A 16670-nucleotide genomic window follows, 5' to 3' on the forward strand; every position below is an offset into this window, starting at 1 on the left:
GAAGAGAAGAGAAGAGAAGAGAAGAGAAGAGAAGAGAAGAGAAGAGAAGAGAAGAGAAGAGAAGAGAAAAGATTGGAAAAGAAAAGAAAAGAAAAATTCTTTCGAGGTAGGAATGGAGAACAAACAAGCGTGATATTGAAACAATGAATTAAGAGAATTGTTATCCCTGTATGTGTGTTCTGCACACAAGAAGTGTCCACGGCTTTCTGAATGACCTAGCCTAGTAGTTCTTACACTGGAATGAAAAATCGCTCCCAAAAGGACACACTGTCTAATTGAGAGCAGAGGCTTAAACTTATCTTTTCGTTTGAATTGCATGTCCTACCCAACAGGTCACTGGAAGATGGCTTTTTGTTGTTGTTGTTGTTGTTTAATTTTGTTCTTTTCCTTAAGGGAAATAAATAGATATATACGCACATAAACACAGGTGTTGGGTCTGTCTGGGATGGAGTCACCTTTCCCTGCAGCAGCCCACACAGTGCTGTACTCTGCACTCATAGCTGGAACAGCACTGGTATCACTCCAGTGTTGTGTCTATTGCTGCATAGTGCTGGCACAACATCAGAACTTCCCCCCAGCAGGCTGGGGGTGGGCAATTGATGGGGAGGGGACATCACCAGGGCAGCTGACCTAAACCAACCAAAGGGATATTCCATAACACCTGATGTCACACTCAGCAATAAAAGGGGGCCTCTCATGCGGGAGGGTCTCTCCTGAACAACCGGTACACATTTTGAGGCCCTGCTTCCTGGGACGTGGCCAAACATCACTCATTGATGGGAAGTAGAGAACAACTTTTTTTCCTTTCTCTCTGTGCTTCCACGTGGCCTTGTTGTTTCTTTTGTTTCTTTTTCTCCCCATTCCCCTTGCCTTTAATTAAATCATTCTCATCTCAAACCTCAAGCTCTTTGTGTTGTCTTTTCTCTTTGAGGAGGGGAGGAGTGAGAGAGCAATTGTGGTGGAGCTTGGCTACCCACTCGAGTAAAACCATCACAACACATAAGTAAGAACAGGAGAACAGGAGTTTTAAGATTTTGCATCTTTAAAATCTGTGACTGAGTATAGCTAAACTTCTTATCTTCCTTCAAGACAAAGACAAATCAACACACCTGTGTGAAGTTCCACACGTGGAAATCCCCAGCCCAGACACCAGAGTGGCTGTTGAAGCCTCTGCCCCCCAGCTCAGCATGTGCTCTAAATGCTGGCTCAGTAGAGCAGCTGTAGCCCCTGATCACACCACAGAGAAATGCTGTGAACTTGTAATATATTACATTGCTGAGGTTCCAATCTGCCTCTGAAAAGCCTCAGTAAAAAGTAGTGAACCTTATGTTACAGCAGAAGTGCTTGAGTAGTTATCACTACTGATTAATCTTTACTTGCTGCAGGTCTGGGGCAGACTGGTGCACTGTGCCCACAACCAGCATTACTGCTTGACACAAACCCCACAACACTGGAGATGGAAATGGGAGGTGACCAGTGTTGGATCAAACCCCCTTTCTCACTTTCAGCTCATATCTGCAGGACAGGATTCCCCTAGAACTGCCACTTGCCCTTGCAAAGAGTTTGGAGAGGGTAAGTGTGCAAGCAGAGGGGGGAACAAGGGAGGTGTCAGCGCCTCAGCAGCTGTGCAACACCAGCACCCTCAGATTAAAGCACATATAACTTTCCCCAGGCTTCAGAAGGGCTCTACTTGTCATTTTAGAGGCAAAACCCATCTCACACAAGCTTTGATCATCTGTAATAGGTTCTTTCTGACTGGTTGTCAACCTGAAAATTAAAAAGGCTGGTTGAGAAAGCACAAGAGCCGCTGCAGCAGAGAAAGATTAGTCATTTGTTCTGACTAATGAAGACATCACCACTACTGTAAATCAAACTGGTCCGATATCATTAACCACTGATATTTCCCTTAGAAACCAAAATGCATTCATCTACAAAAGCAAAGGCCAGCATACAAATTTTAGTATATTTGTTTTGCTAATGACAGAATTAAAATCATTTCCCTTCCTTCATAGCCGCAGGCCTGGACATAGAAAACATAAACAGACTTTGAACATTTTATGATAAGATAAACAAAGATATAAAATGAGGAGATAAAAAAAAAAAAGAGATACACTTATGAATGCTAAGTTATTCCAATATTTAAATTAATTACACAGTTAAAGAGTGATTGCCTCTTTTTATCTTCTACTAACTACAAACAAGAAAAAAGACCAAGAAACACAGCTGGGCATTTATTAATTCCATTCTTCCCCCTGCAATTAAACTTTAATCAGTTTCAAATAATATTTGTGTTCTGTCCAATAAGCTGACATACTTAAAACAGAGATTAAAAAATGAATAAAAATACATATACTACCTGTGGGAGGTTGTGAAGGGATTTGCTCTCAGGAAGAGAAATACTTTGCAGCAAATGACGGACAGGCTTTTATATAGTAGAAATATATTTATATATATAATAGTTACAATTCATGTTTCAGCAAATAAAGGTCTGACTTTTATTTTGGGAAGCAAAATCTGGGAAGTTTTATTTAAATACCGTACCTAATATGAGTAACCTTTATAATCAAGCATCAGAATTATAGTGTCATGTTGGCTGAATTGAGATTGGTCATCAATAGCCTTTGAAAACTTAAAAGCTGGTATAAAACTTATATAATCAAAACCAGGACTTTGATCACAATTAGTGGGTTTTTAAGATCCAAATATTTATTTAAAAATCCAAACCTTTTCTTCTCAAATGAGGAAGAATAATAGCACTGTAAAGCAGCCTGGTTTTCCTCTCCCTGCAGACAAAACACTTGCTGCTAGTATTGCAAAGCTAACTCTTCACCACGGGCTGGGGAAGAGAGACCTGCCTGTCTTACCCTAGAACTGAAATGCAGTCCAGAAAGGAAGGATCTGTAATCACACTGCTGCAAAACATCAATATCTGCCAGGCCACAAGAAGCTTCTGCTGCCTTGGACACCAAATTAGATCAATTGGCCATCTGGGGTGAACACATGGAAGAGCATACAGAGAGCAGCGTGCAACAATTAGTCTCCTAAGGGTTTCAGGAAGGAGATTAATCAGTAACTCCAAGATCTCATCTCTAACAGTAGTGCAATTTGGAGAAGAACTTTTGCCCTTAATGAGATTTGCAATCCCCAAACAGAGAATACTCACCTAATAAGACAGCTGCCTGTTTATGTCTCACTTTCCAGAGACAAGGAGAGCTGCCCCTGTGCTGTTGCATGCACAAAAAGATGATCAGGACCTGAACACCCCATGGTGATATAGGGAGTGGAGCCTCAAAACATGATCAGCTGCCCTTGAGTCAGAGTGCTGGGGCACCTTTGCTGCCGCTGTACCCTTCATATTGGTGGGGGTTGAGAGAAAGACAGAGACAGGATCTTCTCAGGCATGCAAAAGCTTCAAAAGCCCCAGACCCTCCTTGCAGTGGAGATGCAAACAAAGTATGCCCCCAGCAGAATGGGAAGTGCAGCACCTGGGGTGTTGGATGGGAAGGTGAGAGATGGGAGCTGATGACTTCTGACATACAGAGCCTGGTGTCTCCTGTCTCCTGTTCCACGTGTAGGCCCGCAACTACAAAAGTGGTTCACTGCTCTCAAGGCTGAGGATGTGCCCTGTGTGCTTTCAAGGGACGTGTTTGACCTACTGCCCCTGAGGCATGCAAGATGGCCAGGAGGAAGATGCAAATGGCAGTAATGGGCAGCTCCCTTCATCTGGGGGTGCAGGAAAGTACTGCGAGTACTGCGAGTACTCCGAGTACTGCGAGTACTGCGTTCAGTTTTGGGCCCCTCACTACAAGAAGGACATGGAGGTGCTTGAGCGAGTCCAGAGAAGGGCTACGAAGCTGGTGAAGGATCTGGAGAACAAGTCTTATGAGGAGCGGCTGAGGGAGCTGGGACAGTTTAGCCTGGAGAAGAGGAGGCTCAGGGGCGACCTTATTGCACTCTACAGGTACCTGAAAGGAGGCTGTAGCGAGGTGGCGGTTGGTCTATTCTCCCACGTGCCTGGTGACAGGACGAGGGGGAATGGGCTAAAGTTGTGCCAGGGAAGGTTTAGGTTGGATATTAGGAAGAACTTCTTTCCTGAACGGGTTGTTAGTCACTGGAATAGGCTGCCCAGGGAAGTGGTTGAGTCACCATCCCTGGAGGTCTTTAAAAGACGTTTAGAGGTAGAGCCTAGGGATATGGTTTAGTGGAAGATTTGTTAGCATTAGGTCCGAGGTTGGGCTCGGTGATCTTGGAGGTCTCTTCCAACCTAGACTATTCTGTGATTCTGTGATTCAACTATCTGACAATCTGACCTGTCACATATAGAAGTTCACGGTTTGCCACGTGCCCAGATCTGGATGATGTAGTGAGACTGCCAAGATGTTTGAACCTCTAAATATTACCCTTGATGTTCCTCCACCTGGCCACCAATGACACTGCCAGGGGAAAACTGCTGCGTATCAAAGAGACTACAGAATTCTTGGGGTCATGATCTGGGATGTGGGGGCCCAGGTGCAGTTCTCCTCAGTATGGCTGGCAAGGGGAAAGTAGGAGGGCACGGATCATGCATGTCAACAATTGGTTGCAGAGCTGGTGTGAGGTCTGCTTCAAACCAGAGGTCCCTTCTGATCTTAGCCACTTTATGATTCTGTGAACACACAACAGCAACTGCAATGTATATTAACCTGATCCCAGCTGAAGGATGACTATTTTCTGCAATTTTTATCTAAAGTTATACCTGAAAAAATATGAGAAATAGAATACAGTACTACAGAGAAATAGAATACAGTACAGTATTGTCAAAGGAGCATTTAAATTGCAACATTGTATTTAAACTGCATCAGAAAAAAAAAAAAAAAAAAAAAAAAAAAAAAAAAAAAAACAAAAAAAAAAGCACGCGCTGCAGCCACTAATTATGGTGAGAGCTAAACATTATGGTCAGATTTCAGTTACTGGAGGGATACATAGCTCTCCCCAAGGGGTAGTGATGGCTTGCTCTATGAGAGATGACAGAACAAATGCTCCTCATTCCCCTAGAGTGCTCGACCCCAAACCATTCAGCCCTAGATCCTTTCTCCTTTGCTGAAGGAGTTTTCTGCCATTCAAGGGAGAAAGGCTGAGCATAATCTAGCAAAATTCTACTTTCTTCAGGCACTGCCCATCTACAGATGATTTATGGATTCACACTTTGTCTTTAGCCAAACTGGCCGGGGGATGTGCGAGAGTCACTGGGTTACAGACAGTAAATGAGATCTGTGCACTTACAGAGAAAGCAGGAAACTTGGGCTGGGTTAAATAACTGGCTTCCCACATGCTTGCTCCTGGAAACAACAAAACAGCAAAATGAAAACTGGGTGATTAATTCTCCTCTCCCACTGGTGTGAATTGGGCACAGCTCCTTAGAGGTCAACAAAGTTTAAAGGGTATAAACTGGGGGTAGTCAAGTTAAGAAACTTCTCCTTTAGAATTAGAAGAATTAGACGAATTTAGAGACTTTTTATTTATTTATTTATTTATTTATTTATTAATCAAAGCAATAGCAACTAGGGGCTTTTACCTTTTCAGGTATAGGGTTTTTCAGTTATTTTGATGTAAGCAAAATTTTGGGACCAGATCCTATATAATTTTTTAATAAAACAAGTCCTTTGGGTTGTTTCTGAGAGTGAGTGAAATATACCAAGATTTCAAATTGTACTCAGACTCCGGAAAAACATAAATAATGATTTTTTTTGTCTAATTACTACACTCATTCATTGCCACATAAATTGGAAATTATTATTCAACAACAAACCTTTTGCTTAACCTGGTGCTGCATATTTTCTAACAACCTGTTGAGGGCTTCTTTTTTTCTCCTACTTTGGTTAAGCTATATAGATCCCTTTGGAATTGTTAGATTAATTTGATTTGTTTTATAGTTAGTATGTGTATGGTTCACAGACCATAGGGCCTGGCTTTCCCTTTTATAAATAATTTCATTTTTATGGTGTAATTAGGACACTGTGTGTTTTTGCAATGAACCTCATAGGTAAGCATGACAAACAGGAGATATTAAAAGTATTGTTTCTTTTCCTCGCTGAAACAAGGAGAACCTGAAGAAACTAGAATAAATATTATAATCCTGCTTCTGGATATATTAAAATCATAATTTCTACAGTGTACCATGTGCTGATATTTTGCTGTGCTTCTCTATTTGTACTTGATATTCACTTCTGTATAGGGGATTCTTCGTATCAATCTATTTAGATATGCCAGCACAGATCAATACATGCATTTTATGAGGAATCCAAAGTTATTTTTTTGTGAATGTTAACAGGACTATACAAAGTACATACAGATAGATATTTATGATGTTTCTAAGTCAATACCAAAACTGATTACAGCAAATGCTAAGAACTCATGAGTGCTTGTAGGTTATAATGTCTGTGTAAAAGATGACGAGATGTGGAATTTTTAGTGGGCAATTACATCTCTACCCATCCTAACGGGTACTCTTATTTTTCTGCCTGTATGAAAAGATATATAGATGAGATGCCCTCAATGCATAGGTAAACCATTTTACTGAAAAATTCATTTTTGACAGAAAGACAGAATAAATAAATAAATATAAAATAAAATAAAATAAAATAAAATAAAATAAAAATAAAATAAAATAAATCATCATCTTCTTTACATAAAGGAATACACAAACACAAAAGGAAGCTCCTTTGCAGAACAGTGTTTCACATGCACATGAAAGGTCCTTACTTCAAGTTTTAAAGAACAAAACTGTAGAATAATACAATTCTAGAGAAAGAAATAATTTGTTACAATTTGTTGTAATTATTTGTGTAGGTCTTGGTCATTCTTTTGTAAAATCTGCAGTCCATTTCTTCCACTGCTCTGTCACAGTTCATATTCTAATAGGAGGACTTTTATTAAAAATATTCCCATGGCCATACTGAAATTTCCATTTTCCATTCTCTCTCATAGAAAAGTTGCTGTCACAAAATCATGAAACAAAAACAGCATCACATGACACAGGTAAACATCATACATTTAAAATGCTTGTGGTTTCTGAGAATCTTTTTTATTATTCAGATGCATTTCCCCCTTAAATGAACAAAGTGCTTGAACAAATTTAAATAGCAAACAAAGTGCATTTTAATCCCTCTGCATGCTGTTAACAGCATGCAAACAGAAATATGAACTACAATCACTGAATACATCATTTGCAATGTATGCTTGTTCAGCTCCAGTACACTGTCAGAAATTACAGGGTTGTGGTGGCCATCAAATCACAAGTCAGGCCTTAAGAATTAAAGTCTCTACTAATACCAAATTTACACAGGAAAGTACACCCAGTTATATCATTTGCTACACCAAATAAATCTACATTCATCTCATGAAGAATCAGAAATGCTTGAGTGCTGATGGTTGTCTGGTCCCATTACAACTTTGTCACCAGCTCACACTCCAGATGAGCACAGGGGAATGCACAAAAAATAAAAAAATAAAATAATAATAATAATAAAAAAAAAGTGTTTTGGGGTCTGAATTGCTTTGGGGCATGAGGTGGGAAGCAAAGAGCAGTGATGTGCCACCACTCCAGCTCTCTCTCTGTCCTAACTAGAGGCTTTTATCTCATCCAGGAAAGTCCTCCAAGTTCACGACGACTATCATAAAACTTTTATTTGACATCGTTTGGTTAAATAACATGACCTGGAATCAGATTTTCTGAAGCTGCAAGTTTCCTAGTTGAAATATCAAACTAAACTAAACTAAAATAAAATCCAACAAATAAACAAACCTACCATGGAGTTATTAACAGTCATTACTGCTTGTAAGATGTTGTGTCTATCCAAATCCATCTATACCAGAAGCAGAGAAGCTAATGTTCTGGAAAAATCTTTCCGGCCAGACTTCCCTTCCACTGTATCTAGGCTACATCATTCAGCTGTCTCAATCACTGTTATGTTATTAAGAAGGTGAGAATGGCATTGCTTTATCATAGGGATGGTACTATGGTACAGAATACTTTTCCATGTGTGGCTTCATAAGCACTAGAAGTCCTTGAGCTCTCCCTTGCTCTACGTAGTGTCAGACAGTGATCAGGTGCAATGATATTTGGCAAACACTGTATTGAAAACTGAAAACTTGACTCAGGAAGAGAAAAAAAAAAAGAAAAAAAATAATAAAAAAAAAAAGATTAGGATTAAGAGGGTCCACTGTTGACCTCAAAATAAAACATTTCTTTATGCTGGATCATCTGGCTCCTCATCAATTGTTACTGCATGAGGAGTCTGATTCTACCCAGTTGAGCAATCCCCAAAGCTCAATATAAAAAAATGCCCTTATATTTCTATTGTACCCATGTGCTTTGAGAATGCATATCCACAAAATATATTTTCTTATTTTATTTTTCTCTCTGGCTGTTCTAGTATAAATGCAGACATGATCCTTACTGAACCGGAGGCTTATAGATTCCACAAACAGCTTCCATTTTCTTTTATTATCCATTTTACATTTTACTTGCAAAAATGCAGAAAGAGAGATCTTGGAGAAAAGAATGCCTGAGGACTCAAATGAGGGTTGTACAGTGAGCAGAGAACTTGGAAATGGAAGGCTGGGTAACAGCACGTGCATTCTGTTAATACACACAATTACTTACTAAGACTGAAGCCACCCTACCTGAAACTGAGCTAGACATTTTTTCTTTTTCTTTTTTTCCTTTTTCTTTTTTTTAATTTCAACCTGATGGATAATTTGTTTTTAAAAGCAAGTTGTCATGCTATTGAAAAACACTGGTAAATGTAGATACCTACTGAAAACAAGCACATTTGGAAAGTTTTTAAAACATTTTTTGAAAGAACTTGTCTCTGCTGTCCATTAACATCTTCATGTCCTTATAAGAACAAATGTCCTGTCTGTCAAGTCCAGTCATGACAAAATATAGATTTTTATTTTTTTTTTTAAATAAGAACGTGTTCTACACTCATTGATACAGACATCTGTATGCCTTATACCTAGGGTGCTACTGAAGACAGTATGAAAATAGAGAGGAAAGCCTGGAGGCAGCAAGTCAGATTACTGCACATGTATACACATACTCTACTAAGTCAAAGCTAACCTTTTCATTCATTTCATAGATCTATGTTCTTCTCTTTTATATTTTCAATTAAGTTCTTCAGAGTAGGCCGTCCTTTAAGTTGATATATTTTATGTTACTGAACACATCCTCTGAGCTTAATAAGCCAAGGATGCTGTGTGAATTTGTGGCTCAGCGAGGAAGTGTCTCAAAAGGGAAGTTTGTAGAGAGTTGTGAAAAGGCTGTTCAGACACAGAAAAGGCTGTGGGGCAGGGATGTGTGGAGGAGTTGCATTCTTAGTCTTAATTTTGGAGATGCAATACTGAAGAAAACATCAATGATCTCTTCACATGCTGAAAAAAAAAAATAAAAATAAAAAAATTGAACTGTTGAAATGGGAAATCCATGGCCTAGAAACAGAAGGTGGATAATGATTTTTACCAGAGTATTTCTAATACTGTGTATCAATAAATGTTGTGCCAAAGTGGTAAACAAAATTCAGATTTGAGGACAAGTTTTTGCCCTCATGATGACATTGCCCTATGATGACATTCATTTGCCCTATGATGACATTCATAGTTATTAGACTATGAATGTCATCATCAGAAACACCTTTCTTTTTTTAAGGGGGGAAAGGGGGGGGGGGGGGGGGGGGGGAAATGCCCCCATCTCACCTGTCTTCAGAGGACAATAGACAAAAGTACTCATATCTGGGAAGTAACAGCAACACCAATGCAACAGTCTTGTAACGTTAGACAAGCTCATCTCCCAGAATCACAAAGTGGAGCAGATTCTGACTGGATCTGTATTAATCCTGAAGGTATCAGTCAGCTTCTGCATGCACTAGCCCTCCTAATGTAAAACTTGTGAGAAACATCAATGAAGTAAAACATTTTGTTCCACCCTCATCTTTCAGACAGAGAAGGCCAGAACAAAGCAGAAAAATATACATTAAAAGACTTGCAGGTGTGGTGCTTAGGGACATGTGGTAGACTTGGTAGTGATAGGTTATAGGTTGGACTTGTTGATCTGAGAGGTCTTTTCCACAGTAAATGATTCTATGATTCTAGATTCATGAAATCATAATAAATCCAGGAAGTGCAGTCATAATCAGGAATTGGCACTGTGAAATCAGGGCTCTCATCACAATCTCTCAGCTGCTCTATCCTCTGCACCTGTAGCAACTGGGTGTGGTTAGTACCAAACTCCCAATGTAGCACTTCAGAAGACAGGAATCTCTGAAATTCACTCCTCATGCCATTGTCTCAACAGTCTCAAGTCATGTCTGTCTCCAATCTTTAGAACTTAAGATAAAAGTAGACAGTTACTGTAATAGCAAGAATAGATATGTGGACAGGTAGACAGATATTTAAAGATGAAGTTCTTCTGTAAGGTTTTGTTTCAGTAGTTGTTTGTTTGTTTGTTTGTTGTTTGTTTTGTTTTGTTTTTGTTTGCTACTGGCCAAGAAAGCAGAAGAGGATTAGTGCACTGAGAAAAGTAATTTAGGATATTAAAGTTGCACAGTTCATTTGAACACAAGCATGGTAAATTTAATGAGATTTTTATAGTTAATATGATGTGAAACGCTCAGCTAGAAATAAATCTGTCCAGATCTTTCTTAGCTGATTCAAGAGACAGCCTCAGTGTTTATAAACAACAAACAATAATGTAGGTTATTTTTCAGATTCCCTTCAAGCACATTTATGTATTCCAGAAATGCTTACAGTTTATATTTGCTGTGTTCAGCAAAAGTTACAATGGGAATTTCTGGGGAACATGATAGTTATGACACTACTTGAGAAGGAGTTTGCAGACAGGTATGAAATCAGCATTTTCCATGTCAATTAGAGCACTGTTTTGTATTTGAAGGATAAATACTCTTTTTCTTCTACCATCAGGGCTCTGAAGAATATCATAAGGCTACAATGTCTTGAAAGTGTGTAGTTCATTCTGAACTGGATGGTAAACATTTTGCATTTTACCTTGTCTGATAAGAATTCAACAAAATATCTATTTCTTTTATAAAATGCATACACACAACTCACACACAAAACATACAGACAAAGAAAGAAAAAAACAAAACAAAAAAAAAAAAAAACAAAAACAAAAAAACAGCAAAACAGATCCTTATGAGATATAGAAAATCATAATATGCTGTATGAAGGTCCCAGGAAATGCACTTTTTGACTTTTTGTAACACTTTTTTCCCCAGTCAAACTCAAGCTCAGGGGAATTTATTCTTAGGTGTTAGTAATGTTTGCTTTGAACTATGAGTATTTTTCCATTAGTTTCCCTTGGTGCATGACTGCAGGTGTTGTACACACTCATTTTATTTCTCCATGCACTTAGCTGCAAGTATGACAATCTTGATCTAGGTTCACCTCTCCTTGCAGCACATTGACAAGAGCTAAGACGTCTAGTTTTTAATTTATTTATTATTATTATTATTTTCAGCTGAGAGAGTCACAAGGGAAATAACACAAGGGAAGAGGAAGAAAAGGGCAAAAGGATGGAAATAAATCCATACAAATCCTGCTTGTAATCTGAGGGTGTTATCAAAACAAGTCTGAAGACTGGAAGGAACAAAACATTTTGCCATCCTTGTCCAGCTCAAGCAGTGCTCTACTCTTTTTCAGTGCTGTAGCATGAGTACCCACTCTGCATGACCATTTATAAGCATTGCTTCTCCTGTGAGCAACATACATTTTCTCTTTGTTGCTGTGAGAGAGTGCCTTGGCATCTGAAAAGAGTAAAATCCTTCTCCTTGGCACATAACTTCTTGTGTTTCAGCCCATTAGCCATTTCTAAAAGTGTTTTCCTTACACCCATCCATCTGATAATGCTTCTTCAACCTGCAGGATAGAACACAGGAAGTTCCACACCGACATGTGAAAGAACTTCTTCACGGTGAGAGTGATGGAGCACTGGAACAGGCTGCCTAGAGAGGTTGTGGAGTCTCCTTCTCTGGAGATATTCAAGGCCCGTCTGGACGCCTACCTCGGCAGCCTGCTCTGAGGAACCTGCTTTGGCAGGGGGGCTGGACCCGATGATCTTTCGAGGTCCCTTCCAACCCCTACAGTTCTGTGATTCTGTGATTCTGTGATTCTGTGATTCTGTGATTCTGTTTTGCTATTATTTTCATTGTTATTACAGTCAGCACAGTGAAGCCTGGACACAAGGCTGATCTCACCAGCAACTGCCAAACAGGAGTATCCCTGGGACCCCTGGAAGAATTTGGGAACACAGGAGTCTATTGGATGGAACTCAAGTTATAGCTAATCAGGGGACCAGGAGAGATGTTTCATAGTGAATAAAATGAAATTCACTTAGACCAGATAGCTCCATAATATCTTAGGAACATTGGGTTATGCTCTAAACCTTGAAGTTAATTAAACTGAGATCATAGCCATATTTCAGAACAGATGAAGAAAGAGGCTTTGACCCTAGAGGACTGAAGAGGAAGTAATAGAAATTCTAGTGCATCTTACCTGTTTGATCTTGTCCACCATCCTCCCTTTTTATAGAGTTTAATAGGATGAGTTGGTTATTTTCCCCTAAATTTTGTTGAATCCCATTAAGAGTCTTGATATCAGTAACTGACAATCAGGCTCCAGTTTTGTGCCAAATGCAGAAGAACTAACAATAGTTGTCTTGAAGTCATTATTATTTCATCTTTATCTTTAAAAATAATCAGGTCTTCCTACCAGATTCATCACATCTTTATGTTACATAAAATGAACACTAAGTCAAAACATCTACCAGAACATGAGCAAAACAAGAATAACAAAATCATTGTTTATTTCTTGAATTTCCTGTTATCTCAGTATTAACTGCTTCTGCACTGACACTTATTGATTGATGTTGCTTTCCGTATTTCTAAGATTTAACTTCTAACTCATATTTTCTGTTATTACATCAAAAAGTTTTATCATTAAATACTGAATATTTGCAGCCACATTACAGATCATGTTTCTATTTCTTTTGCTTAAATTTGTATTTCTTTTGTAAACATATTCCATTTGAGTTTTAACATCAGTTTTCAAAAAAAAATAAAAATCATTGAAAAAGCATAATCATATTAAGGATAGAGAGAAAAGGAGTTGTCTTGTGCTTTTTATCCTTTGGTGGAAGGCACTGCTGATACTTGATAGACATTCTGTGCCCTTATCTGACCTGGATATAAGAAACTGTGCTTTGCCTCCAGATTTTATTTTCTCTTGTCTGTCATTTTCTCAAGACTTACTATCTGCGATATGACATTCTGTGCACTGATAGATATTGGCAGGTCCTTATTAAAATTCATTTTACATCACCTGTTATTACTTCAAAGAACAAAGGTCTTTTTTTGAGTCCTAAGAACTGAAAACCCAGGCTTTCTTAGAGATGCTGAACATGAAAACTATGTCTTTGTTTGATAAGCAACATCAGATGATTCGTCTCTTTTCAACTCAACAACTGGTCACTGTTGAGAATCTGCAAAACTGGCTTTTGGTTATGTCACCTCCAGGTATTGCTGACAGCTTACAAACTGCTATTTGACAATCCATGCTTATCCTTACCAACTTCCTACAGCAAAAGAAATTAAAGGTACCACATTGAGACACAGAATTTTTTTCCAGGTGAGATCAGGATCTTGTTTTCTCAATGGAATTTGCTTCATTTCAATGTAATTCTCTTTTATTCAAGGCCATACACTGGTAGTTAAATGCTGTTCTCCTTTCACCTTACTCACCAGCTCCCTGTAAACTCCCAATCACTTACACATCCCTTGCCTTACCCTGAACAAGTCTAACACAATTTTGTATTATATGGCACCTAAATGGAAAGAGAACATTAGTAAAAAGTTTGTCATCTGGACTGCACCAGGCACAAACAGAGCACTTTACTTACATTTGTTCCATGATCTCAATCAGTTTTGAATGATTTCCAAACAGCAAAATCACAATCAAAAATTTCAACAATGAATCTTTGTACATTGGCATTTAAGCCTACATCCAAGCTTTTAAATAAAAGAACAATGATTTTTCTATTGGACAGAACTAAGTATGGTTTCAGGCAATGTTAACATGCACCCAAACTGCACTGTACAAACAGAAAACACAACAGAAACGGTGGTGCAAAGTTGCTGACTTAGGTACATATTGGAAAGGATTTGTTGAATGCTCTTCAGCTCAGAGAGTCACCTGAGATCTTTCCCCCATCCGCCCAACGCACAGAAGAGAAAAACCAATTCACCTAAAATGGCTCCTGCCTCTAGATACACCTAGTGGCTTTACTCACCAGGTGCATATGCAAAGTACAAGTATAGACTGTTAGGGCTTGACTCTTGCTTTGACTACTACTCTCCTGATTTCTCTGTACTTTATTACTTGCCATCATTAAGCATACAATTCAGCCAACAACCAAGAAAAGAAAGTCATTTTTAAAAAAGATAATGTGTTCAGGAGAGATTCAAGTCCCATATTTTCAAGTCCTACCAAGGAAACATAATGAATTTCTACAACATTACTTTAACTGTTGATTGCTTTTATGACTGTATTTCTTTGGCCACACTCAAGACTCAGCAAGCTTGTTGAAAATCTGAGCAATAAAATGACAGCTTAATAGGTCGGACCTGCTCTCAGCAAAAAAAGTCCATGCTGCCAGACTTCCCCAACACTAAAGGTAACTGTTGGCACAATAGCTCATAGGTCACAAAAAAGGCCTTCCATTAGTATCCTCCAGTAACTATCTAGATGGTCTGTCAAGTCTGCTTGCTGTAGTCCACTGCACAGAAGTCATCTCCCAGGAGGCTCTCACTTGTAAACATGGTTCCTTCTGTTTCCACAGTACCCAAGACAAATCCCAGAAAGTGCTGTTTCCCATTAAGAGTGATCAGATGCAGTTTGCATCAATCAGTAGCTTTTGTCAGTTCAAAATGCTTATTGCAAGATATTGCCCATCAGCCCTGGTGATATTGTAGAGAGGCAAAATAATCATCATCATCATCATCATCATCATCATCATCATAAATAAAAATCACAGTCCTAGGTGTTCTAGGTGAACTCAGCAGTAAGGCCTATCAGCAAATCAGACATTTGAGCTACCAGGCTACCAGTAGGGTATGAACAGGACTGCAGTTAAGAAGAAATTAAGGGTTTGAAGCCCAAGTAAGTTTGACATAAGTGAAAGAGTTTAGGTGACAATGAAGAACATCTAAGCTGTTTGGTTCAGAGGTAACTAAATCTTATGAACAAAGCCCAGGTAAGCGTAACAACAGACCTAAGTAATGCTTGAAGACACACGTATTTTGAAGCAATATTTTCCATCATTATTACTTGCTCTTCCATGTAACCATGTGTGAAACTACAGAAAACATAAAACAATTTTGTCATAGAGTGGTTTGTCTGAAAACACATGCTCAATCAACAAAGCTCAGCAGAATGGATAAAGAGATGGATGGGCAAAATCCAAGACTATAACACTGGATATCCCAGTGCATACACAACCCTGACAAGATTAGTACAGAAAGAAGAGAAGGAACATAAAGATGAGGTGTCCAGTATGTATACACATGTATCTTATTGCAGTATGGACACGTGAGATCTGTCTTTCCCTGTAGTGGACACTGAGCAGAGGGCACTGCTGAATACAACCTTCCATTAGGAACAACTGCCTTTGTTTCTACCCACTTACCCATCCTCTCGACATATGCAGGAAAACATATGTCCTTACTCTTTTAACCTGCATTCTTTTCCTTGGTACTTTACTGGGTTTGGTATCTGTCAGAGCATCTCCATCCCCTCTTTTTGGTTGTAGATTTCTCAGTTCAACTGGAAGTGCTGAGCTCAGTGTGGGTATTGCCTTGCTGACTCATTCTGACACAATCCACTTAAATGTTGCTGGCAAACAAGGGAAAATATATGAGATAAAAAATAGCAGAGAAATAAGTGCTAAGCATTATTCATACAGCTGGACATTAAGTCAGTTTGCATCCTCTGGGACACTAATATGTTTCACATCAGAGTGAAACCAGGGTCTTAAAGAAATATTTTTGATTTTTTATTAAAATATTATAAAATAATTATGTTTAGATTTTTTTGTTTGTTTTCAGGGAAACATGGGAAATCACATATCATGTCCATGCAGACCTCATTTAGTCCAAGGCAGCCACTGGCTCAGTGATTAGGGTCCTCACGTAGGAGTCAGGTGACTTTGCTCTTATTTTGTCCCCTATCTGAATATACAAGAGCCACATAAATGGCATGGCCACTGAATTATGCATGCAGTGAGATGAAAAAAGATTTTTCCTCCCCACAGTTTGGTCACAAAGCCAGAAGTCTTTCCCAGCAAGACACTTACTCAAAGTATTTTGAAACGGAAAGCATTCTGCTAAGATAGACTTCTCAACATACTTCCTCATAACTTAAACAATTTTTGTTACGTCATTATCCCTACTACAGATTTGAAGAAGTTCTGTCCCTTCTAGCTCATGACTCACTCAATCAGTCTTCTGCAGCCTAGATAAGGGCTCTAGGAATGGTGCTGGTGGCTATTTTGAAGTAGATGTTATTTATACATGGAGTGAGCCTACGTGTTTGATTTCCCCCATCTATGTAATGAACTTTCT

The 16670-nt window shown here is 38.8% G+C and overlaps 1 long non-coding RNA gene across 1 annotated transcript; it reads left to right on the top strand.

Moving 5' to 3' along the window:
• Positions 1 to 415: 415 nt before the first annotated feature.
• On the top strand, positions 416 to 13929 carry LOC118156568. The gene is made up of 4 exons (XR_004746319.1): positions 416 to 427; positions 1386 to 1572; positions 6967 to 7017; positions 12215 to 13929. It is a non-coding gene; the product is annotated as an uncharacterized LOC118156568 (long non-coding RNA).
• The last annotated feature ends 2741 nt before the right edge of the window (positions 13930 to 16670 follow it).

The sequence above is a fragment of the Oxyura jamaicensis genome, chromosome Z, assembly GCF_011077185.1.
Source record: "Oxyura jamaicensis isolate SHBP4307 breed ruddy duck chromosome Z, BPBGC_Ojam_1.0, whole genome shotgun sequence".
NCBI classification, from domain to species: domain Eukaryota; kingdom Metazoa; phylum Chordata; class Aves; order Anseriformes; family Anatidae; genus Oxyura; species Oxyura jamaicensis.